Source organism: Anomalospiza imberbis, chromosome 12, assembly GCF_031753505.1.
Source record: "Anomalospiza imberbis isolate Cuckoo-Finch-1a 21T00152 chromosome 12, ASM3175350v1, whole genome shotgun sequence".
NCBI classification, from domain to species: domain Eukaryota; kingdom Metazoa; phylum Chordata; class Aves; order Passeriformes; family Viduidae; genus Anomalospiza; species Anomalospiza imberbis.
The window spans coordinates 6,433,004-6,458,003 of NC_089692.1; the positions used below are offsets into that span (position 1 = coordinate 6,433,004).

Genomic DNA, 25,000 nt, shown 5'->3' on the forward strand with positions numbered 1-25,000 from the left:
GACCTTTGATCCACAAAGCTGAGAAATCCAGCAAGTCTTAACACATTGTATTATAATAGTAAATATTATTATAAGCTTAAATGTACACATAAACAGGAGAGACCAGAAATATATTTTTTAAAATGCCTCAACCTCACTGGCTTTTACTTTTCTGACCCAAGTTTTACTCAAATTCAAGCACTGCCTACTGCTGAACTTGATGTAGTAAATAAAGCTGCAAGGTTTCACACAGGATTGCCATGTTACTGAAAGCACACTAGAACAGAATTAGGCAAGCACAAATCAGTGTTGCAGGGCTGTGACTCCTTCATAAACAGAAGCCAAACTGTGTCAGTTTTCAAATAAGAGAAAAGACTTGCTAAAAGCTTCAAGATGTTGAGAAGAATGTGCCCTACAATGCCAACTTACTGCAATAAACCTAGCTCAGTAACTAGACTGGGCTTCTTTGTGTCTCATACTCTGAATGCAGTAAAAAGACCTCTGTGCCTCCTGCTACAGGGGAGGGAGTCTGAAGAGGACTGAAAACTAACAGCTCTGAAAAATAATAAAGCAACAAGTAGAGGCAGACATGGTGATTCTTAGGAAGGACTGATATGGAAGAGCCAGAGCTGCTAAACTCATTAGCATAGGTAAATCTGTTAAAAATGAAACTTTCAGCAGACAATTTGGTTTCAACCCAAAACAGGCCAAAACTGACATTGCAGTGTGAAAACGTTTACCTTAGGAAAGTCAAAACACCATTCTTAAATACTGTCATTTATGTTTTAGTATGCTTTATCACAATATAGTCTAACCATCTGAAATCATCAGATGTAAACTAGGCATTTCAACTCCATCAAAACATTTGCATACCCGCCCCTGCAAACTTCAGAAAATATATTTTATGTTGAAAATCATCTCAATCAAATTAAAAAGTTTTCAAGACAAAACATACTCTTAAGTGCTTGTTTTGATGAGACTGTGGGCAGTGATATGTCCCCACAAAAGGAAAGAAGAATTTTGAGGACTAAAAACAAGCAGTGTCAAGGGCTGGATGGTTCAGGTGAAGGTGGGGCACGAGGAGCAGCTCTGAAGGAGCCTGGTCCATCTTGCACCCTCAGCCTGCAGCTGAGCTCCCCGAAAGGAATCACTCACTTCGACTTCGTGTGCTTCAGGGTTTTGCTCAGCTGGGAAACCTCCTCTGACCTTGTTGTCAGCACGAGGATCAGTGCCCCATCTCTCCCCGTGGGACTCTGCTGTGGGTTCCCCTCACCACCAGCCTCAGCTCTAAAAATCATCCACCCAGAGCTGCTACTGGGACGGTTTTTGCCATGTACGACCAAGATTAGAACAATTCTTCTCCAGCTTAGCTAGTGGAGGGGAGCAGGCTCCAGCTGAGAGAATTGTCAACACCTTATATTATACACCCCAATGTGTAAATTGTGGCCTGCCTGGCCCACTCCTGCATCCCTCTCCCCTTCTTCTGTCTATATCCTTCCAGAAAATTTCAGGTTTTTAACTGGAAATCAGAAAGCTGTTTTAGTTTTATTTCTGTATTTTTTTAGAACTGCAAAAGTTGTCTAAAAATACTTTTAGGGTAAATTTTTGGGGAAAAAAAAGGAAAAGAGAGAAGACAGCTTGTGTAACAAATGCATGTCCCATTAACATCCAACAGCAGTTTAAAAAAAATTATTAGCTCTTATATTTTTCCACTGGTACTTTCTCTTTTCAAAATTTCTTCACTATGTACATCAGGTATATAAAGAAACAGACCTTGCCAACTGTTCATGAACTTATGCAAAGGATATGGGTGAAAAAATCTATTCAGTGAAAAAATATAAATATTAGAATGTACATTTCATATACATTTATTTCTAATGCATATTTTATTAGGATATTTCAATTATTTCTAAATACCAAACCAATTAGTCCCTACTCTGAAGAGAGACTTGATCACAGTTTTCATTTTAAGATCATGTTTGAGTTCTAATATTTCAGCCAACCCAAGTCTGGAAGCAATAGAGCACTTGTGGAAAATGTGTATATATTTTATTTAGCTAAAGCCACAGCACAGTTTTCCTTTTTCCATCATTATTAATATAAAAAGATTAGTACAAACAAAACAAAAAAAAAAGAAAAAGAAATTTCACTCCTACTTTCGTATTTCTTTAGATCTTAACCTGACATTAATGAGCAAATACACACTAGGATGATGATCACACTGTAGGATAAAATGGCTCATATACTGTGTTGATAAGTTAAGATGAAAGAAATCCAGAACAAAGACACAACAGTATTGCAGAGATATGTTTAGATTCCAAAATATTTGTATCAGTCAAAGATAGAAATACCCAAGACAAAAAAAAAAAAAAAACCCCAACTGATAAATAGAAACATCCACTTTTCCCCCACTTGACTGTATAATAAAGATTCTGTTTATTTTAAAGTGTTGCTCCATCACTTTGCCTGGCTGCCACACACAATACACAGATGCAGTATATACATATTTTCCATCTGATCTCTGATGCCTTTGCTCCCATTGAATATCAGTGCCAACCCTACACAAGCATTTGAGCATAGGATTTACATTACAGGAGACAAAGGAGATGCTCAAATGGGAACAGTACTGGCATTGAAATCCTGACCCTGGTGATCTAAGACTGCAGTTAAGACCCTTATGAGTAACATCTCTGACGCAATTCTTCCCAAATCTCAGAACAAAACATTACAGTTTGCACTGGGCTGGACTATAGCACACAAGTTTACAGGAACCATGGCTGCAAAATGCAAAAATGCTACCTGACAGGCACTTTACATGATCCAATCTATCCTTTCTTTAATTACATGTGTGATGGCACATTTCTTCAGGTATATTCTGCTAGGTTATATCCTCATTTCAATGGGAGTCATATACCAACAGCTTTTCCTCTTATTTTTTTCTGCCAGATGAAGTTTTTTTCCTCTTCCTAGACCAATTGGCTTATTTACCTAAGACATCATGACACTTTATTCCATCACAACATGGCACTGTTCCCTCAAAGTGAGGTCAGTCATTAGATGCATCATTCTGAAACGTGAATATTAATGCCCAGAAGAGATGAACCATAAGCATCACAGATGGACAAGGAGGGATTAGACAGAAATTGGTAACAGGATTGATAACAATTCACAAGTACATCAGGCATGATGACACATTGCCTTGATCGACAGGAACTACTATTCCCAAATTGTGCTTCCACAAGCACTTGCAATTCCCTCACCAGTCCAGATTCATAATAAACATTTTAAGACTGGTATTTTTCTAATAGCATCAACCTGATACCAAGCACAAGCCAAGAGGAAAACCACTTGCAAGGAATGGAAAAGCTTAAGGAAATGCAGAAGGCACAATGGATGAATGCTACAGCAGTCAACCACGTACGCTTAAGAGAAAAGAGAAGGTTGCAATCCAAAAGAGAATTTAACAACAATAAAACATGATGTGATCTATTTAAGGAATGAATGCAGAACTCCACCAAAGATCTCATAATAAATGCTGGGTAATCAGGTATTATATATATATATATATGTATATATAATCTTGTGTATAACAACATTTTAATTGCAGATAGAAACTGCAACTGTTTAAAAGTGCTGCCCAACAACCCCAGCAGGAGTCAGGCACTGTATGTAAAGGCACATTCAAGGAAAAATTAAAACACCTCACAGATGGATACTTTTTGTCTCAGTGAGTGGAAAAAGCCATTTACCTAGAATAGTAAATAAATGTGAAATATATCAACCCCACTGACTCTCTTCTCCAGTTAGTCCTTTTTTGTCAAAACCAACTGCCTAATGATATTATCTTGTGATTTTACAGCTACTTGTTTTGGTGGCAGGCAAAGGACACAAGTGGTTACTCTTCATCATTCATAAAAATATTTGAATTGAGAATAATTTAAAAGTTTTTTCTTAGAGTTTCTTCTGCTAAAGATAAGTACACATGGTACTTCAGTGAAATAGTCAAGCTAGATCTAAATTACAAAAAAATAGTACAGATAGAACAAGGTTAACACAGCTTTATTCCATTCACTACAGAAGATAAACCAGGTAATTCTGCCTAATATATTCTGTGCCTGACAAACTTCTGTAAAACTGAGCTAATTCTTGCTCTGAAGGATGCGAACTGAAATTATTTTACAAAAAAAAAAAAAAAAAAAAAAGCCTAAAGTCTTCCTCCTTATTGATTAATGCTAGTTTTATCAATTTATTTGTTAACACAACACAAGAATTTGCATCTTCATTCAGTTAGTTTGAATTGTTTGTATGTGTTTTCAGGAGATGCACGTCTCTGCCATCCCATTCTAAAGCCAGGCCTGGCTCCAGCATGGTAGTCGAGGCACACAGACCTTAGAATGACCTTCTGAACCAGGTTCTAAACATTCCAGCTTCTTCCTGTCAGCTTGAATTCCATAAGTAATCTTAGATGGGTGAATTGTGTCATGAAAATGGGAGCCTCTTAATTTGTTGTTTTTTAAAAGCTATGTAATTCTTGCCCTGCCTCTAATTGCTTTATATTAAATATTCACAAGAAATACATGGGGAATTTGCATATACTTCATAGTAACTATTCCTTTTGTTCTAAAGGCAAAATGACTATTTGCTTGGCTAATTTTTCCCCCCAATGAGAAATTGCAACCTGACTTGGATGCAATGGCTACAATCCTCCTCCTCATGAATCTCCTACTGCACAACACTTCTGACTGTGCCTCTTCCCCAACAGGATCTGACTTGGGCAGTCAAGCTCTCCAGGAAAAGGGTTCAACAGAAATTTCAGCTGGACCAACAAGAAAAACCATCAAATAGTAAAGCAGAAGAGCCATAAAATTCATCTTGGAAGGATCTTCCCCCCCCCCTCGTCTCTCTACAGACAATTTGAGAGAAAGGAAGGTGAAGAATGGAAGCTTTCAAGAACAACCCATCCAGGATAGATGATAAAATCTGCATGCTACCCTGAGGAAATGGGGTACAAAGTTCAGTCCTATGTTTGTATTTCTAAAGAGCGTAAAATATCAAATATCCCTCTTGAAGAATAATTCTCTCTCTAGCCTCTTACACATTGTTGTGTAACTACACAATAAATATTATCCTGCTCACATGCTTCTGTTTACTTAGTATACATTACATTTGATGCTATCTGGCAGCATAAGTTTTAGTTCTGTCATTTTAAAATATTAATAGTTGTCAATCAAAATAGAAAGTGCATAATAAAAATGTTCTAGAAACTAATAACCCTATATTTCTACACCATCAGCTTGGAGCTAAGCATTGCTAAAAATGAGATTAATTATATGTTTGCAGAAGCCCAATACAATCAGACAGTCCTCTAAACAACATCCTCCTGGAAATGAACACAGACTAGATACATAATCATATCTATAGTGTGTATATATTAGGCAATACATGCAGCACTAAATTAATAGCATTATTTTCACTTGGCCCAGTCTTAAAAGCCCTCACAATCTGCCCAGCGACAGTGTTAGGTGGAGGATGAGAGAAAATGGCTTGGTCAATACCAAAGTAATTTATGGAGATTTTCTGCAAATATTTGGAAGCCTGGAAGCACCAAGGAGATACACACAGGACAGGTCCCTGAAGTTATGACCAACATATCATGGTAAACTGTTCAGTTTAAGATAGAGGGTGAGAAAAATATCCTTTGAATTATATCTGTCAAACTTTAGTGGGAACTTCACTGCTTGGGACATTTAAACCTGCTCTGGACAAAGTATCAGCAACTACCCTGTAGGGAACAATCCTGTAATGTCAAGAAGATGGACTAGATCTACAACAAGACTTTTGCTGCTCCATTTTTATTACTCTAATCCATCACCCTTGCTGAGGTGAAGTTTTATGCAGACCTTTAAAATTATGACCATTTGAAAATTATGTCTGTGTCTGTACAATATATACACCCATATGGATGTAAGGTCTGGCTTTTAAAAACTCCAAGTAGAAAAACATATTTTGCTCCTAATTTGCCCATGCTATAGCTGTAACTATGCAATAATCTGGCAAATACAGATAGAAATCTCCAAGTATGGTTGTGGGAACACACAATTTGCAGGCATGATTGTGACATGTGAATTTCTAGCTTAGGCATGCAGGAATTTAAACAGGTGTGCTGTGAACAACATAGTAGTACTGGTCTGTGATATGGTTATGCCACAAATCTAGGATCAGACTCTGAGCTTTGCCCCAACATAGAAAATCAGAAATCCTGCAAGGTAGACAAACTGATGTTGAGGCTTAGAAAAGAAGCTAAGGAGAAGCCCCACAAGGAGATCTAAACAAGATTATTTTTATCGAGGATTCTCCAGGAAAAAGTGAAATATTTTTACTTCCTTCTGCCCAAGCCACTGTGGTCCTTCTGATATTTCTTTGCACCCCACTTTTGCAGAGAAACTAGAACTCCCTATCACTTTCAAAACCTGAAGGCCACTGAGGGTTTTGTACTGAAAAATATTAACATTTAAGAGTCAGTCCAAGCAATGGCTGCAGAAAACACCTCTGTTCCCAGGCACAGGGTGGCAGAACCCTCCAGGAATAAGCAAGGTGTGTTATAGGAGAGGTTAAAGGCTTCACTTTGCCCATGCAAGTTTATTGTCATTTCTGTGATTTCGGAGTGGAAATCCTCTTACTGACTAAGGCATAGGCAATCACCCCTGTATGACTATCATCTCCATACTTCAGTAGGGAAGAAAATCAGTAAGAGAATATGAAGGAGGAAAAGGCATTTTCCTTTTAATCTTTTAGAGTGCAATATCCATAATTGGCTTTTCTATATAGTTGGGCTCTAGTTTGTCACAGTATTACAATGAGAAACAGTAGCCTGCACTCATTTTTATACACAAATCTTAATGACTTCAATTGCTGCTAAGGAGTCAGAATGGTGGCAGGATATGGCCATTCACCATAAAGGCCCTAAAGCCTTCATAATTACTGAGTATACAGAATATTTATTATAGAGACTGCACTAGGCCTCTTTTGTGGGCTGCCCTGGGCCTGTTCTCTGAGCCACATCAAGCAAGAAGTTTAAATGAAACTGCTCCCAAGTTTCTGAAATGGTTTAATAAAACATATACTGACTGTAATATTCAGTTTATAGTAGAAAACTATTGCCCCTTGGTTTGAAAAATGACCTCTAGTTGGCAATTTTACTCTCAGCTTCATAGATTATAGTCCGCTGTTGGTCATTTTCTCAATCCACAGGGCAATACTTTTCCATAACAAGCTCAAACTGCAATCAGTATTTGTAGGCTGTTACACAAGTTGAGTATAATATGTCTCAACACATTCTATTATATGACTAAACAAAAGAAATAACAACCTGGTGACACAGACATATGGAGAAATGCAGAGCTATTCTTCTAATACTAAGATAGCAGAAAAACATATTTCTTTGTATTGTGCTAATTTGTATTAAATTTCGTGTCTTCAATACACAATAATCTCTAATTTGGTTTTTTCATTAATAGTGTTTTCATTTGTGTTGTCTTATGTCTTTTCTTATTTTAATATAAAATGACAAATACTAAATTCTATTAGTATCAGATTTTAGAAATGACAAATTGTGACAGATAACCTAGCATTGTAAAGTCACGTGAAAATGTATTCACATAGATATGTACAAAATCGTTTGCTCTTGGGCTCACAAAGCACACATTCATAATCTTATGGGTTTGATATTAGGAAGTTCCAATACAGTGCAGTAGACAAGATGCAGTTATTGTTTCAGCATCCAACTCCAGCACTTAAATATAACTGAAATACCACATTCTGGGGAAACAGCTCCCATATTAGATAACCAGAGAGATAAATTGCATTGAGAAGTCTCTGACCAAGAACTGAGGGAGATCTGGTGTCTGTTCCAAGACATGCCCTGGACAGCCCTGCCAGTGACTGCTGTTTGGAAAATCACCCACCTTCCCAAAGCACAGGTACTTGGAGCTGCAGGGCTGATACAACTTACCTGGCTAGAGTGTGGTGAGATTTAGTTCTTTACTCAATAGGTGACCAATGCTCTCGTAGACCCTTTGCTGCAAACACAAAATATTCATAATTACAAGCCTAGTATTCATTCCAATCTGTAAATAAAACTCTGTGGTTAGAATGTGACACCCACCTACGCTCAGACACAAAGGGAACAACTTCCTAAGGTGAGGCCAGAACACTCAGGGAAAAAGGACATTTTGCCACTCTTCTTCTAGAAATCATGAGTTTCCTAGCCATTAAAAAAATTCACCAGATTACTGGAGATCTGTGCTGGGGCAGAAGGGAGAATCTTGGCTAGGATAAGACCCATATGACAGAAAGGTTCATTGTAGATCTCTATGAGTCGCTTCTGAATTTATAAGAATCTATATCACTGCATTTTGGGATATTAAAGGGACAGATTTTTTTTCTTTTCTTCATTTCCCGCTATGTTCCTATATTGTTGCTCAATCATAGCTTCACCAGCATTCTCTAGCTGGAATTTAAGTTGTCTGGATTCATTTAAACATATAGAAACTGCATGCAGAAGCTTGAATATATTTGAGCTAAGAATGTATTTGAACAATTACAGAAGATGATGGCTTTTTATCTTACCAGTCTTCAAGGAATTTAGATATTTAACTCCTTAAGAGTGTTTTCAGCATCGGATTTTATGTTTTTATGATTTTAGAAGAAAGGTTTTCTAATACAGAGAAAAAACAGACTTATTTTCTTTCCCCAACATTTTTCATTTTAGGCTAATAAAAGTGACACATATGTGCCATAATGTAATGGATTAATTAAGGAATATGATGTTTATCCTAGTCCTGAGTTGTACATCTTCATAATTCACTCATAAAAATTAATGTATTATACCATGCTCCAGAATGATATATCTTTTTTTACCATACCTGTTGAGAATAAATTGTTCTAAATTGGATTATCTTGATTTCCAGTGAAAAATGTAAAAATTCCATTGTTATTTTAAGAATTTACACTGCTGTATATAAGAAAGCATAATCTTCTCACTGTGCTTTTGAACTGTCATGTTACTTCCACTGTTACAAAATCATAATTGCTGCTGCCACACCTAAAATCAAATGCAGTGTATATTGTGTTTCTTCATACATTGCATTTCCTATCTTAATCACAAAACCATACAGTATGTTTTTGGCCAATTCTTTCATTACTGACTGCTTCTGTGTATAAGTAACACACAATTATGCATGCAAAGACTCATAAAATCCTCATTTCTAAAATCAACAGATGAAAAATCCCTAAATAATAATGTACAGATGTTTCATATTCAAATGAGCTGTTGGCATGTAATGCTGCCAATCATGCCAATGCACACAAAATTGGTGAATTTCAAGGTACTCGGCATCTGCAATATATTTTTAATTTTTTTTAATCAAAAGACCATTTTAGGAAGATGGAAATGACAACTGTTCAATAAATATATAATGATATATTTCTGATGTTCTCTTGAAATTTCCGTGTGTGGTCAGTTATCCTATATTTTTCCATACCAATTCCTACTCCTTTTGCCTCAAGAAAGTTGATTTTTCAGTCCTTAAACTGCACTGCCTCACTAAAAGTAAATTATCTGCACGTTATCTGCAGAGTAATCCTCTTCTTGAATACAAGACAGAACATCAGAGTTTCTAATCCTTCACAGATAGAGTAATTCACATCCCCTGTACGTTTTACTGTAAAGACAGAGTAATACAATATGTTTGATAAATCATGTATGTGTCTGTGTACAAAGAGAAAGGTTTATCTCCTCTCCTACAAGATGCATCCGTATTAAAGCACACACACACACTCCCCATGGTGGCACTGCAACAATCTTTAGAAGTTCTATAATAGAGACATCTAAGTTTAAAAAATGAAGCAGCTCACAGGTCAAACAAGTTCCTGATGAGAAGTGCTTAACCAGAAGTATTATTCCACTGATTGTAAGTTTTCATCCATACATCAAACCCTAGAGTCTATTGATTAAATAAATGTTTTTTTTTTTTTTTTTATTTCAAAGCAAAAGAGAATTAAATCATCCCAATTGTTTTCTCTTTGTTTGGAGCTATCACATTTTGCACACTGGCCATGCATCCCGCTTATAATTACAGCATCCTTAAGGAGAGCTTATTCTACAATGACTGATCACAGGTTTCATGCCTTTTACTCTAAATCTTCTGCTCCTGGTCATAATCAATGGCACTTGATGGCCCAATATTCTGATCCAAGGTGGCAAGCCATATGATCCAAGATCTACTTAGAATCAATAAATTCAATAAATTTGCTTCGGGAAATTTGGGATCAGGACAACTTTAAGTATATGTAAATACAAGAATTTACAGCAATTATGCTGGCACATCTTTCCTGTCTCATACCTCTTTTCCCCTGCATAATTAGCTGTGTCATGCCTTAATTTTGCTTGCAATCCTACATAAAGGAATCCAGGCCAGACAGCCCTTGCAAAGCCTTACCAAAGTCAAGGTCTGCTGGCTGAGAGAACAGAGGGTCTCTTTCAGCAAAACACATCAAAACACTGCAAATCTTTGTAATGCTGAGCCCCACATGGCATTGTGTGAGCTCTGAAGATACCATCGAATGCCAACATAGCATAAACACGTAACAGACTACTTTAAAGGGAACCAACAGGCACATACAAAAATCTTTTTGGTATTGAGTTTGCCTTTCTTTTTCCCTTGTGCAAAAACGTCCAAGTTTGGTTAATAGTTCCCTTGGGCTCCTGTGTCTCCAAGTCAGCCTCCAGCCTGGTTCCAGTGTACCTGTACAGTCCAAACACGCTCTGACACTCAGCTCACAACTTAACACGGCCAGGAATTCCTGCCTAGAGGATGTGGTTTCCATTCTGGAAGGTAATCACTTCAAGGCTGAAAGGGAACATCCAAGTCCACTTCTGTGCTTCACCCTACACTCACAGATGAAAGGACACACACTAATCTTAGTTCTGCTACTGTATATACATATTGTTTAGTAAATTGTATAAAGCATTCTGAATATTTTTCTCAAGGCCAGGAATGCTAATGCGCTTTGAATCTTCATTAAATTAGCATGGCAGACTAGGGTACATGTATAACTAGCAATATATAAAAAAATTAATTATTCCCTGTTACTTATTTCACTGCAATGGAGTTACAAAACTGCAGAGTGATGAGTAAATACATCTGAACTAGTTTAGAAGGCTACAGGTTGGGCACATCTTTCAGCCCTTTAGTCTTTTTCCACTGGAAATCAGTAGTTCAGCACCAGCAGAGATGAGAACCTTGTTTCTGCTAAGCAGCACTAATTTCTGCCCATAGTGATATTCAGAGGAGGATGGATCAAGTCACAGGGGTAAGAAAACTGCTTATGATGTGGTTGTCACCAGTGAAGATGAGTTTGTAACACCTTCTAAGCATCAAAATTACACACAAAAGATACATTAAAAAAAATAAACCAAACAGATAGTCTTGCAAAATATATCAATGCAGTTCTTCAAACTGAAAAAGCAGAAGTCAGAAGATCAAGAGCTCACAGTTAGAATTTTCCTATTAGATAAAGAACATAAGGATTCTCCTGAAGTCTTTGATTGATATATGATCTCTTCTTTCTTTTCAGGCAGAACAGCTGTCCAGTGAACTAGAAGAAATAGCCCTGAAGACAGCTTTGTGTCTGATATGACTTTGAGAGGGAAAATTATTCCAATGATAAATGCTTTACACGGAACATCTAATAAAATAAAATAAAAAATGTCATCCATAAAAGAATTTTTCTTTCTATTTGAGTAAGCAATCCCTATTATCATCTGTGGGGCAGGGGTGTTGCTGTGTCTGAGACCAAAGAGAAAAGGTATTTCCCTCAAAACTGAATTTGGAATGAACGTAAGCAAAAAGAGGCAATAGAGAAGAGAAGGGCAACAGGGAAAATGCAGAGGGAAGATGAGAATTTTCTGAACATTGTCAGGATGCAGTGACCTACGATGTACTGTAACTTCCTTCATACTTCTCAGTAAGGAAATCTTTAAGGTGGAACATGGGTGCTTTGCTGGCTGATATCTGCCACAGTGACTGCATGCAGAAAGAGTCTGACTATGCTCAAAAAAATCCCAAAGCAATAACAACCAACACAAACCTCCTCAGCAGAAGAAGGTACAAATTTGTGTAAATTTATTCAACCTAATGGAATTGTGTAAATTACACAAATGGAGAACTACAGCCACTGTGAGAATTGACTGAAGTTATGTCCAGATGAGAGGAGAGATAGCTTTGACTGAAACCTTTCTGGAGCTTGCTCTAGAGCTGTGATTTGGCAGTATGGTGAGGGGCTAAGAAAAGAGCCTTAGAGAATGAGCAGCCACAATGCTCAGATGAAATTTGTATATCTTTGGCATTTTCAAACACATCTCATTGTGACACTTCAATGGATGGATGAGCACTGATGGATGCTGTCATACACAGACAGCAAAGGGAAGAGTTATCACAGCTGTAATTTCCTCGAGAAACCAAATCCAGTGTAGCACCAGTCATGGCCAGCCATACATCCATGGTTCAGACAGCTGCCCTCCAGAGCCTTGATGAATCTGTCACAGACTCTGTCCCATTAATTTGGCCAAGACTAAACAAAGGCCTGTCCACATCTGCTACAGGACAGAATAGCTCGTGGCTTAGAAACACCTCAGAGAAGAGCATGATAAACCTTCTACCCATCCTCTTTGTCTTTCAACACGATGGAGCTGTCCTCAGCAACACTCTTCCAACTTTCACTCTTCTCCAAACCAAGCCCTTCTTTCTCTACCAAAGCCTTCCTGTGTAGGCCCCTGTGAGTGTACTTCTTCCAGAGATAATTACAATAAAAATGAGTATTTTAGCACTGAGAAACTAGGGACAGGTACATGTTCTCATGTACCTTTGCACAGCTAGAAATCATTTCTCTCCCTTCCCTTGCACAACTTGAATGCCCTTCCTCCCCTATGCCAAACATTCTCCCTTATCCCTGTCTCTGGAGTCCTCCTTCTCCCTCCACGTAAGGTGCCATTAAGCTGTTCCTCTGTGTGTTCCCAGCAGCTGTTGACAACCTCCTGCCCCCCATCACATCACCTGCCCCCACCCCCCATTACTGAGTGCCAGCCCCCGCTCTCACACAGATTTGAGATCCACACTTTGCAGAAATCCTGCTCCATGGGATTCCAACAACAGAAGAACGGAAGATAAGAACATAAAAGCACCCTCAATGTGGTGTCCCATCAGGAAGCCCACTAAATCTGATAGACACTGTCCTCTCTACCCAGAAGCAGGAAAGGGCTGAGCATTCAGACAACAGCAGTTCAGAAAACAACTCTATATAGTCTATAATCAGCCAGCACCACCTAACAAATAGCAATTGCCTAAGTCTTTACTTTTGAGGCAAATACCATTTGGAAAAAATAAAATCACTTCCACACATACACATTGCACATATATTTATGTTTCCCCTCACTCTCCCTCACTTTCACTTTGCAGTGACAATCAGCAATTATTTTACAGAGAAAGACTCTAACATGCTTTTGGGATGCCTTTAGTAATAAGATAATTATTTGTAACTCCATAAAGAATTATAATTTTTAATTTAAAAAGAAATCAAATAAAAACAGCTTTCATCTTCCCTACCATATGAAGAAAACATTCTCTGCCTACAACTCGAATTATCATTCTCTCCTTTGTGCAAAATGAATTGACCCAGAAAACTAAAAGGGTAAGAACCCATATTTGCTGGGCTTATTCAGCAGCCAAAAGTTCATGAAAAACACTGTTGTGTATCACATAGCAACCACTTGATGCCTATTGTTAAAATACAGTAGTTATTCAAAAAGTAAAATCTTGCATTCTCAAATAAGAAGCCAGACTGCAATGTCTGTTTACTGTTTTGGGGAAATAGTCATCTTGCCTTTTTCTCTTTTTCCATAGTCTTGGCATATTTGGTCAGCTATGAAATGTGCAGTTACCCACAGGAAAGAGAAGGAACACAGGAATTTTCCTCTAGTGTTGAGCTCACAGGACAATGTCCATTCAAAGCAACACTTGGGATCTCTATTAAGAGTGTTAAGATGTGCTCTATTTTTATCCAGCCACACTTGCAGTAAAAATGTAATACTTCAGGGAAAGAGCATGAGGGAGAAAGGGAGAGAAGCTTCTGCTTTCTGACTGTTAGAGTTGCACACTTTCATCTGTTCTTAAACAAGCTGCTCCTGGAAAGTCCTGTACATGTGCACAGGTGTCCACACTGCTGCTGCACATTTGCACCTCCACCCAGCACTGCTACCTGGTACTACAGCTGGGCAGAGGTATCAATTTCACAGACATCTCCCTCTACCTTTTCTCCAGTTCTTTTGTGGTAGAATATGCTTTAAAAAGTGAAATAAATGCAAAATTTATACAGAAAGAAATTCAGATGTAGAGTCAGAAAAAAGATTAACAGTTTCTGATAAATGGAGCCTGTATTTCTCTAAAATATTTGAAAAGCAGTGACAGATCACTTGAGCTACTCTGACTTTGCCAGATTTCCACAAGAGCTGAGAGTCAGCCCTGTTTGTCACAACTGTAGCAGACTGTCTATTTAAATTATCAAAGCAAAAGCAGAAGGGTTCCGCTGAAACAACTGCTGGAGAAGATGAAGGAAAGAATAAGAAAGATATAAACTTCCTTCTAAGTTTTATTATGTGCTGTTACACAAACAGTGCAACTTAGAACTTTAAGATAATGACACTTTTCATACCAGAAGGGAATGGCAGACTTGCTTAGCATAACTTTGAGGTATTTCATCAAGACTGTGTGCAAACAGGCGTGCCAAATTTTTGTTAGTGGTAAGATGCTTGTTGAGATTATCTCCTTATCTAGGAGCGTGTTTAAACTCCTTGTGAGCAGTTAAAAAAAGACAGTGGCAGAAAGTAGATTAAAAGGGAGAAAATGTATGAACATAGACTTTTTGCCAAGAACCTCACTTTGAGCCCAGCTGTATCCAGGTATGTGTGTGCTGTTTCTGCAGTCTCTGAAAAGAAAAGTGAGGAGTAGGCAGCAAAACCCACGTGAATGCATGAAGCTGCAGAGGAAAAAGTGTGAGAATGAATTAGGTACCCAGGAGCAACAAGATGTGCTCTAGGATTTGAGAGAAGGATCTGGCTGTTACCAATACAAGATGAAAAGCAAGGATGAATGAAGCTTCAGCTCACCTACTGCAAGTGTTTCTGCTTGCTGAAAAATAAACTTCTTTACTGGAGGTCAGTGCAGATGCAAAAATCAACATTTCAGCTGGCTTACAAAGCAGAAGTATATATACAACTATTTCCATCAAATGCAGATCAAGGTGTACTTCCAGGCAATGATTACACAGGAATTGGTTTGGTCACTGGTCAGTGATCTGGCCAGGACAGGATGTGCTAATGAAACATAGCTGTGGAAGAGCTGTAGTTACAATACTTCTCTCATGTAGCTTCTCAGTAACATATAGCATAACTTCATGAAACAAAACCCAAGCTATTAAATCCAGTGCACAACCAAAAATTGAGAAATCTTTCCCCCAAAACAATGAAAGGTATATACTGAAGAATAATGAAGAACTTGTCTAGAACAACTCAAACTCTCTTCTGAAAATGTGTGCTTGTCTCAGAAGCAGATTCCCAGCACAGGGACTAGTAATTTATGATCCACCAAAATACTCTGTTGAACAAAAAAGTAATACCTACACTGTGCCTATGCAAATCACTAAGAATAAGTGACTCCAAGGACCAGTAAGAACAAAGCCCAAAACCCCTATCAAAGATTATCTGAGGTTTGAAAAAGTCAAGACAAAGTGTAATTTTTTTTAAACGGCCATAAATTGGGATTTCTGTAACAATTGACTCATTTTGCCTGCTTTTATCTAAGGAGCTCAAAGAGCACTCCAAGTGTTAATTAAATTACAAAGCATTTTTGAGACAGGTAAATGGTATTATGTCCACCAGGGAACAGAGAGAACATTTATGTTTCATTACTAAAGTCACACAGTAATCCAGTGGCTAGCAATATAACCCAAGAACTTCCAGTTGCCACTTCTACTCATTGACTTGATGGCTTCACAAGAGATAAAATTAGCCTTAAAAGCCAAAAATACTTTTCATCTTGTGCCTTTCTAGCTTTCAAGACTAGGCCAAGATTCTTTAATTTTATTTTATTCTTCTTCCTCTGCTTACTGGGAGGCCTTTCTTTCAGAGTCACACAAAAGAAGCCACTTCCTAACCTACCCAAGTGTGTTAAGGATCACAGTACAGCAACACAGGCAGGAGCTCAAACAAGGGCAGTGAACTGTAATGGGGCTCTTTAACAGCTTGTGCAGCTGCATCAGGGTCCTCTTCTCCCTTCTCTAACCAGTCCTACTCCAGAGATGACACATCAGGCCCTCTGTCCCATCAGAATAAAGATAGATAGATGTGCAGATGCAATAATCCTTGGCTGGCCGATTCACTGACGTTACCAATGAAAGAGACATAAAACAACCCTGAGGAACCTGGTGCCCCCAGCACTTCGTACAAGAATCTCTCACTGAACAGAATATCAAAAAACAACCAACCAGACCCTGAAAATGCTTTAGACCATGGAGAAGTATATTCTGCAGTCTACTACATCTATTTTGAGTTGAATGTGGGAAAAATGAGGAGGAAACTTTTCACTGACCATTCTATTTTTAGCCCAAAAAAGAAAGCCACCATTTTTCATTTCAGCTTGGCCCTGACTGGTAAAACTGCAGGATGTAGGAGCAATAAAGCAGTAAGGTACAATGCAATCTGCACAATGCACAGTCCAACCTAAGGCATCTCTAATTCAATGCTGGTACAGCTCTGTTAGAGCTTTAAATAATTATATCTCCATTAGTAAACTAATTTTGGAGAGTAAAAGACTTTTCTATTTTGTACATAACTATTTATTACTAAAAACAGGGAAGCATCTTTTGGAACTTTCTTTAAGCCTTTTGAATACAATGCTAAAACAAGATTTCAGGCTTTATTATCCCCTTCATTTCTTGTTATGTCATGAGGAATCAGCTACGTGGAAGAGATGAGAATGTCTTTGATTTAAATGACCAAGACTTAAGATTGTCTTTACCGTGGCAGAAAATAAAGCTGCTGCATATATTTCCAGTGGCAGTATTATTGTTACATGGTATGACAATCATAATCTTTCTTTCTTTTCCTAAAAATATGTCTAAAAAACCACACAGTTTATATACTGCATTCAAAATATTTTTTTTAGTTTACATTGATTGCTTTTTTCAAATCATGTTACAGCTGTATCACTTGGCTTAAATCAAATAAGGAATCCACATAAATGCATACACACACTTTGCTTGTTTTTAGACATTCCCAGTATTGACAAGATTAAAATATTTTTCTCATTCATTATTTATTGTGATATGATGAAACAGTAAGAGTATGTATTTAACAAACATCACAAAGTAGAGTTAAAATGTGGACATGCTGTTTCATTTTGATTTTGCTGCGACAGTGTTAAGTATGTGTCTCCCTGACTGCAATAATGACATCTTGGGGTGATGAAGATTTAAGATGCTTTGCAAGGATGCAGTGTTATCCCAACTCTTCAGCCACGCTGATCAGGAGCATTATTAAACAGATGAACCCAAGACTGGAAAGTCCTGTTGCAGAGGACTGGGGGAATCAGTGCTCAATGCAAGAGCAGCACCAAACCCCTCCATGCACCCATCAGTGCCTAACTAGACTGACTGAAGGCAGCCAGTCACACACACCACTCCAGCACTTCCACAAGCACCAGCGTTTTTTATTACCAAAAAATGTGTTCTCCGAACCATTTCTCTGCCTCTTGGGTGAATTGGCAGTACCTGACAGCTGGAGCTTGGGGTCAAGCAATGCTGTATCTGGGTGAAACTCAGGTATGGGGCAGATACATACGGCTTTGGCTGTTGGGTGTATTTACCTTGGGTTGAAAACTACAGGCATGATCCCAGTTTCTAGCTCACAGTTGGGCACCATTCTGCACATTTCTACTGGCAAAAAAAAAAGCAAGGAAGTGCCAAAGAGCAAGCACCACAGCAAAGCAACTGTAACCAAAACTGGTTCTGCTGGGCAGAGGAGCAGAGAGCTTGCCTTCTGCAGAATGTGGCAGTATCTGGGTTAGAATGTAGAAAAAGACACATACTTGTTCTTGCATACTACAATCTAAATATACCCTCTATGATAAATACAGCAGAATAATCAGAAGGTACCGAGTGCTTAAAATGCACCCTTAACAAAGCAAAACAATGTAATGCATATCTTTCTTTACGTGTCAAACAATTTGCCTAACAAATCATAATAATGCAGAATGATATAAAATTCACCCATCAAGCCCAAATGCATGCACAAAGATTACCATGGCAAAGAATTGTGAATTTCATTAAATATGTTAAAGGCAAAAAAAAAATTCCTCTTTGAAAAATAGTAATCCTGTCTTTCAACAAAAATATTATAGGAAGCTATGAATTTGGTAGATCTGAATAGGATGTTGGTACATGTTTTACTAAGGTAATATAATGGCACACTATTATTAGATCACATTAATCATTACTGTGCCAAAGGCACTGACAGCACCACTGAAAAGGATTGAAAGGGCTGGTAATGGATATAAATTACCCATTGTGTGATAAAAGGATTTTTACTAAGAAGGTAAGAATAAAACAGCAAATTTCTAATATAACTGTTGTGTAAAAACGAAAATAAAAGTAATCCAGTCAGTAATATCCACAAAATCAGAAAGTAAGCACTTTTGAAACAAGATAAAGTCACAATAAAAACTGTATACAATGTAAAATTAATTTCGTGCTGCATAATATTACTATCAATTTAAATAGTTTACATGATGACCTCTATGGTCAAGAGAAAGGTAAGCTTTGTTAATTAGAATTGAGTAGGAGCTTCTGCATGCGTATTTTAAGTTTGTGGGCTTGGATTTTTTTTTTTTTTTTTTAACATATAATGGCTTCATAACACCCCCCTGAAATTCAAGACATTGAGAGTTTTCTGTTTTGTGCATTAACATCACAACAAGCAGCACATCCCTCAGATGGTTTTATTTGGATTCCAAATGCTATTACAAAATGAACCACGTCTTTGCTGAGCTATTTAACCATTTGATTGAAACCATTTGTATCACTAATTGTCCAGTCCTGTGCTCCTCCTTTACTCTGGCAAGTATTTCCTGATATTAGTGGGGATCAGTGGAGTGAATTGGTCAAACTACATCCTTATTTACAGCATTAAAAATGCACATATCTTCTCTGAAGCTGATGAAATTATTCTAGAATCAAGTCACTGTAATTCTTTTCAAGTCAATTGTCTAGAATAAAATCCAGTAGCTCACATTCAATTAGTAAGTTTTAAAAATTGTGAGCCATACTCTTAAATGATATAAATTTGTAAGTACAGACATCAATCCTGAAAACACTTACGTCTCTACTTAACTTTACTCACGTGAGTAATTCCATTAGCATCAGTAATTCAATACCTGCTTATGCCTTTGCAGTACTGAAGCTTTAATATGCCTGGATATTCTCTCACGTCAGCTATAAATCAGCACAACTCCTCTGAATCACAGAGTTTCTACTAATTCACAAAATCTAAAAAGGAATGGACAACCCAGTATAGCAATTAAAATAAAGAAATAACATAAGAATTTGATTTGGGAGCAGAAGCTATCAGAAATTTTGATTTAAGGATCAATTAACGCATGTGAGATGTGGAATTAATTATTGGTTATTTCCTAGGAAGCTAGACTTTTATTTCAAACTGAGGGCCAAATAACCCAATTTTGATTTCACACCTATTTCCACAGCAATCTGATTTCTCAGACTTTACAGGAGCTTTTCTTCTACTGCACTGGAATAGCTCAGAGGAAAATCACATATACAATGTAGTACACCCCTCCACCCACTGATTTTCATGGGTGTTCTTCTCATGCTAATATACGACAGAATATGGTTCTTAATAATATGCATGAGATGTTCTATTGAACTTACAGGAGGAAAAAAAAAAACCAAAAAATGATAAAATTAATTTAATCAGGAGTGTCATGGGTTTTTTTAAATCAGCAGTCTGATGATAAAGTAATAAATGATGATTCATCCCCAACACAATTATTACATATCAACTGCATAAAGATGAATGCTCATGATTTTGCCAAGCAGAATTTTTTCTTGAAAAAAAAAAAAATCTACTTGTAGCTCACTACAACCTGAAAGAACTACAATAAAAAGTTTTGCAAGACATAGACATAATATTTTTGAAGACATAAAAAATGCAAGAAGAGATTTACAAATCTAATTTAGGTACCTCCTTTACTTTTTTTTTTTAAAGATGGAAAAACAAAGCTAGACTCAGATCCATAAGCAGAAGAAAACGTTACGAGAACAATATAAGTATTCTTACCAGTTATTTTTAAGCCAACGAATCTGTTCCCTGGATGAGGAAATTCTTAAAAGACACAGGATAGGTACTGAAGGTCACAACTGGAAAAATAAAACCTGTGAGAAATTTAATATGTCAAAACTCAGTATTTGAATCAGACATTTATATGAAAATATTACAATGCCACCTCAAGCAGGCAATCTACAGGACAGCAGAGAGTATTAAGAATTGAAATATTAATGGGATTAACACATTTTATTTTTTAGTTTTCATAATGGACATGTTTGGTGGTCATTTCATATTTGGAACTGAAAACTTCTTTCAGTTCTGGATTGTTTTGAGAGGGAAAACCTCCTCTCAAGATAATGATGAGGAACAGAATGAAATTCTTCTGATCCTTTCCCCTAGACAGTACAGCAAAAGAGGACAAAACAGGATAAAACAAAAGTTGCATAGCATACTCCAGAAACCCAGTTATTCTCTTTGACATTGATATTCTAATCTTTCAAACTGAGTAAAAAGAGAACAGCTACTAATTGTATTTTTACTTTTTTTTTAATTCCATTTTATAACAGAAGTAAGTCCTTTATAGATGATCTCATCTAATAAACCCTACTTAAAACAGATAAGAGCCAGCAGTAAAAGCCAAGCAGAATACTTCCAAGATATTTGTCAGTAGTGAATTTAGGGCCATTACATTAGTAAGCAAAATAGAGACAAAAACAAAGGGCGTTCTTCGAGCAAAATAAAGTTCACTTGACTGAAGCTATAATCTGAAGAATTTATGACTGAGAATTCTAACTATGTTTATTCCTATGAATGTCTAACAAATAAAATTAAAGGTCACTTCCAAATAATACACTTTGTACATCTACATCAACCAAACTCTTTCATACAGCAGGCTCTGAAGCCACAGTTCAAGCATCACAGCCTCAGGGTTTCACCTTAGCAGCACTGATTGCCCAGAGAAGCACTGACTGCTCTGAGGGCTGCAGTGGCAGGCTGTGGTGGTCAGTGTGGACAGAATTGCAGCCTTCATTTCTGGGGCAAATAATCAGGAGTTTGACCATTGCACTGCATTTGGTTCAAATTGGTCAGCACCAGCAGGACCACACTGCTGCTCAATGCTATTTGCTGGCTTGAAGAGTAAACAACAATTTTGAGGGCTCCTCTTGATGATGAAAACAGTACGAAATAATTCTGAAAATAGAAGTTCACTACTAAGCAGCACAGCCCTCCCTTAGTGCAATAGTGATACAACACTTCTCTTGTATCCTCTAAGGTCTCTGCAGTCTCCACCTTGTCAGGATTACACCCAGTGCAAAGTGTTCTGCCAGTGTCCCACTCTGTCCACACCACCTCCCCTTTCCCCTTCGATTCCCACCACACCAACCACGGGATACTCGTTTCCACCATGATGGTTCACTATAAGGCTTCCCAAATCCTGCTGCTTCCCTCCTCGCTTGCAGACTGAGCCAGGCTTTGCTACATGTTTCAAAACCTTTTCCAAGTGATAATTCTGCCATACAACTTTTCTGACCCAAGAGAATTACTCCAGTTAAAGCTTCAAGCCCCTTCTTTAAAACTAACATTTCCACAGCAAACCACCAGCTATCCTGCAGTAATCACCTGGTTTGCCATCCCCATTATTCCTCATACCTAGGAAGACATTCTTCCCTGCTCTCTCCTCATGCCCAGTTTTCTTTTACCTGCCAGTTATCTCTGGGTTTATATTTGAATTATAAGCCCTGAACAGCAAAGCCTGTCCTCTCATGAGACTTTCCTATTGAGCTGACTGGGTGGTGAGCAGGTACAAGGCATTACTCCAACCCAGCACCCCACATCAATGGGTAAACCCAGATACATGAGAAGAAAACCATTGTGGGAGTCAAGAGAAGCACCTACAATGTTGACGGGAGAGAATAAAAACCATTTTGTAACTGGGTAAAGGAAACAAACCCCTGTCATCAGTTTTGGTCTTCCTAAACATGAAATTGTGTCTAGATAAGATTCAGATCCCACTTATGAAGGCCCATAACACTTTAGGTGTTCACTTAAATAAGTGAATTTCAGTTACTATATTTGAACACATAGGAACAGCAAATTCCTGGACTGCTGCAGATAAACATAGGTCCCATCCAACATTTTCAGTTGCACAGCACCTAAAAACAGTGACAGCTTGTTTGTCTCGTATTTCTGCTCTTGTTGACGTCTTAAAATCTTGAAGATATACCTTTCTAGTGTTTACTTGCAGCTCATTCAATGTAAAAGCCAAGAAACAGAAACAAAGATAATAAACTGTTAGGTTTCTAAAAGATGTTATCTCACTAAACAGGTTCTTAGTACTCCTACATCAACATCATAGAGCACATTTTTGCTATGTTATTACAAGGCTACTTGTGTTTAAAAAAAATTCAGCTTTTACATACATGCTCATGACTTGCAAAATTCTAGGAATGATTCTCAAGGGGCTTTCACTAAGATGCTTTATAAATTCTGATGACAGACAGAACACAGTAAGGCTTCATCTCTTAAAGTCCTGTACTGATTTGTTTGGAGGCTTCATGTCATTGATCAGCATGTCAATGTCTCTTGCAATCTGCTTTCCAGTTCATGACTGAGAGTGAACCCCTCAGGTTTAAAACCTTAAATGATTTAAGGTCTGTGATACATAACCTTACGAACAAATTGGGAAAATCTGTAGCTTTACACATTAAACTGTAACAGAAATGATTTAAAGCCTTATAAAAAGGTATTTTACTTACCTGTGCTAATATTATTCTAACACATTTGACACTGACTATGTAAAGCAGATATTTTAAAGGTACAGGCAGCAAGCTGCTTGGAAACAAATTAAGACAGTTCCACTTAGGTCAAATTGGGCCAGTTTACCAGTGTCTAATACACTCCCTGGCATTAAAAAATGGCACCATGAATCCTTACAGACCAATTTATTACTCTAAGCTTCCCAGAGCAACACTGCTGTGCAGTTGCACTTGGCTCAGTGAGTGATCCAGAACACCCCCAGAGAAGAAAAAACCCCAAAGATCTTCAGAAACAGTATGACAAAAATAAAAAGTAGTGGCAAGACATAACTAGGGTATGACAGCAAAATTTCTGCTCATTCTTAAAACATGCTTTTGTAGCTCATTCCTTGAAACGCATTAGAGACATGAAAGGGAGAAAGCAATCTCATGCCACTGATGAGCAGGGGCCAGAAGGATTTCTGCAGGTTACAGATGGAAATCTAACACACAGCAAGGGAAAACAGAAGCTTGAGCATGGACTTATGCTGAACAACAGGACTTTTCCCCCAGTGCTGAGACTAAAAGGCTTCATTGTGTAGCTCTTAGCAGCACATCCCATCCCTGTTCAAGTCAATGTTAAACCCTTGCTAATCTCAAGGATACAAGGCTCAGGCCCTCTGTAAACTGCGTACCCTTTCTGATGGAATGAGGTGTCATGTTTAAATAATTATTCCCTATCAGCTGCTTTTTGAGGGCCTCTTGAATTGCCATGGCATAGCTGCTCTCACCCTGGGCACATCAGAGATGCAGGGACAGAGATAGGCAGGGAAAGAGGCTCAATGACAGCAGAAAGCCAGCCCAGGAGCCGTGCAGGACACCCTTCCCAGGCCTCCACATGAGCACTGCACTCATCATAAATGCAGGATGGGACCGGCAGGGCCTGAAGGGTCCAGTTAGTGTCACTGGGAGTTACATGCATAAATGAAGAGAGATAAACAGTCCCTAAAGCAGGATGCTGGAATAAATCTCAGTATTTTTCCACTGTTCCCAAAAAACATGAGAGCTGACACCACTTTTCTCAGTCTGGGGCATGGTTTCCACCCATGGCATGACAGCCTCCCCAGCCATGTACCAGTCCCCATTTACAGACCTACCTCCCTGTTTGTGTGTGCCCTGCCTATGCCCTCAGAAGTCTCCAAGACATAAAGCTGTCTGCCGATAAACACAAAATATTTTAAAACGCAAAGCTAACCATGACAGAATTTGTCCACATCTCCTGGCAAATCGGTGGTGTTTGATCTAACATCCTTTCAGGGAAGATCCTTTACATCGCCAAGATCATGCAACTATTGCTCTCATTTTTCTCTCCTGATATAAGTAAGCAAGAGACCACAAAGAGAACAGGACAGGAATGCACATCCTTTTAATTCCTGAGGAGCCAAGGGGTTTGCAAAAGTACTTTATCAGAGGCACAACTCTCTTCGGCTCCTTAGGTTTTTTCTACTTGCTCAGATATCCCAGTTTGCATTTATTTTGTGCAGCTTCTACCTTCCTGTGGTTTTTTTGGCACTAACACCACCTTAACTTGCCCTTATTAGGACTGTCACAACATATTTTGCAGTTGAGATGGCCACGATACAGAGTTATCACTATACAATCGCAGGTGGTTTAAAACATTCCCCAAAACAGAGTAACACCTCACCACATCAGAAGGCTTCAGGCATCTGCCCAAACAGAGTAACACCATCCACCACAGAAGGCTGCAAGCATCTGCCCTCCTTGTTCTTTAGCCCAACCTTTTATTCCCTCACGTTGATGCATGGCACCTGTG

The 25,000-nt window shown here is 38.1% G+C and overlaps 1 protein-coding gene and 1 long non-coding RNA gene across 16 annotated transcripts in view; both read right to left on the reverse strand.

Annotated features, from left to right (window-relative positions):
• The window catches only part of LOC137481099 (uncharacterized), a 340,016-nt gene extending 315,101 nt beyond the window's left edge, over window positions 1-24,915 (reverse strand). The window contains exon 1 of the long non-coding RNA XR_011003325.1: window positions 24,872-24,915. This is a non-coding gene — a long non-coding RNA (uncharacterized lncRNA). The remainder of the gene's footprint in view (window positions 1-24,871) is intronic.
• Window positions 1-25,000, reverse strand: part of ZNF536 (zinc finger protein 536) — a 346,433-nt gene that overhangs the window by 270,857 nt on the left and 50,576 nt on the right. For 12 of the 15 annotated variants that reach the window (XR_011003324.1, XR_011003323.1, XM_068202565.1 and 9 more), the window contains 2 exons: window positions 20,444-20,538; window positions 7,991-8,057 (listed from right to left, as the gene is read on the reverse strand). The gene's annotated coding sequence lies outside the window, so the exon portion shown is untranslated. The remainder of the gene's footprint in view (window positions 1-7,990; window positions 8,058-20,443; window positions 20,539-25,000) is intronic. The other 3 variants (XM_068202571.1, XM_068202570.1, XM_068202569.1) reach the window with 1 other exon arrangement.